We start from the raw sequence: 2,068 nt of genomic DNA, 5'->3' as shown, positions 1-2,068 counted from the left end.
GGATATCTCCCTAGTTTAAGGTCAGCTGATTTACAGCCTTAATTCCACTTGCAACCTTAATCTCCTTTTGCCATGTAACATAACATATTCACAGATTCCAGGGATCAGGATACGGTCGTCTTTGGGAGACCACGATTCTGCTCACCCCAGGTGGCTGCTCCCATACTACTGCAGTGACCCGTGATGTAAGTGGGGAAACTGTCCAGTAAGAAAGCGGGTCACTTTTTAAAACTTTTTAAATTTATTATTATTAATTTGGCTGTGCCACGTGGCATGTGGGATCTTTTTTTTAAAAAATTATTTATGGATACATTTTTCATTTTTTAAATAAATTTATTTATTTATTTATTGGCTGCATTGGGTCTTCATTGCTGCACGTGGGCTTTCTCTAGTTGCGGCCAGCGGGGGCTACTCCTCGTTGCAACAGGTGGACTTATCATTGCGGTGGCTTCTCTTGTTGTGGAGCACAGGCTCTAGGCGTGCGGGCTTCAGTAATTGTGTCATGTGGGCTCAGTAGTTGTGGCTTGCGGGCTCTCGAGCTCAGGGTCAGCAGTTGTGGTGCAAGGGCTTAGTTGCTCCGTGGCATGTGGGATCTTCCTGGACCAGGGATCGAACCCGTGTCCCCTGCATTGGGAGCTCAGAGTCTTAACCACTGGACCACCAGGGAAGTCCTGGGAGTCATTTTTTGTTTTTTTACATTGCTCTGCTAAATAAAATTTAAATAAAATAGCCATATAGCTGTGATAACATATTTAGAATCCCTGAGTCATTTCTGGGTACCTAGTAGGTGCTCAATAAATGGAGTCTCAGGATCACGTTAAATGAAGAGCTCGCCTTTGACTCCAGCGCTGGGATGGGGTCCATTTGGGAGGGCTCCTGTCTAGTCTGTCCTGGGCTTCCCTGCCATGTCCATGCACACGCTTGTGCACACACACACGCACATGCACGCACAGACACAGACAGAGATACAGCAGCTAACTTCCCTGTAGAACAGGAAAGTACAATAGCTGTGCTCCCGCTCCCACAAGCTGTGCGGCAGAATGGCCTCCTGTCATAAATAAAAATAAACCCCAGATGCTGCTTTTCAATCGGAGGATTAGCCTAAATGTTGTGAAACAAGAAAGCATGAAATATGCATTGGAGCAACCGCTCTCGCCACTTTCGGCCTCTCTGCCTGGCTTGAGGCTGCGTACGGCCGCTTGTTGCTGCCGCGGCGAGGCTGCTGATGACTTGTGCACAGTGTCGGTAAATGCTGTTATGACATTATTAATGCTCCGCACTCCGGCAGAGGACAATGGCCTATTGCCTCTTAATGTGCTGTCTGCTGCAGCAGTCTGAGCACATTAAACGGGGATTTCAAACACCGTACACCAGCGCGTTTCTTTCTCTCCTCTTCCCACCCCAGGCCCCTGTGAGCTCCAGAAGCAACCTTGAAGCCTTGAGCAGGTGAGTGTGTAGTCAAAGCTGTGATGCCCCAGGAGACTCCAGGGGGCCCACGAGGGGGCAGGGAGGACCCCAGGGAGCCCCTCGAACCACTAGGAGTCTTGACCTTCCTGGGGGCGGCACTGTGTCTTTGCTGCGGGGAGGAGGACCTGGCCCTCGGAAAGCTGGGCCCCCTGGGCTCAGGTGGGCAGGGCTGGGGGGCTCCCTGCTCTGCCCTTGGGCGACATCCGCAGGAGGACCCAGACGGCAGACCTCCAGTGGATTTTATCGGACTTGCACAATGTTCTAACAATATTGAGTCTAGTCTACATTTTATTTATTTATTTTTTTTTTGGCACACGGGCTTAGTTGCTCCGCAGCATGTGGGATCTTCCTGGAGCTGGTATCGAACCCGTGACCTCTGCATTGGCAGGCGGATTGTTAACCACTGCGCCACCTAGGAAGCCCCTAGTCTACATTTTAAAATGAGGTGACCACACACGAAAAACCCAGGTCTCTGACTCCCTTGAAATAACTGGGCCCAGAGTCACAGAAAACAATGGCAGCATATCCCTCCCGGGGACCTCCAGTCTTTGGTGGTGTCTCGTCACTCCAGCCCCTTTCTACTAGGTCTCTGAAGGAGGTT

The sequence above is a fragment of the Hippopotamus amphibius genome, chromosome 17, assembly GCF_030028045.1.
Source record: "Hippopotamus amphibius kiboko isolate mHipAmp2 chromosome 17, mHipAmp2.hap2, whole genome shotgun sequence".
In the NCBI taxonomy this organism is placed as follows: Eukaryota; Metazoa; Chordata; class Mammalia; order Artiodactyla; family Hippopotamidae; genus Hippopotamus; species Hippopotamus amphibius.
This window is presented reverse-complemented; position numbering follows the sequence as displayed.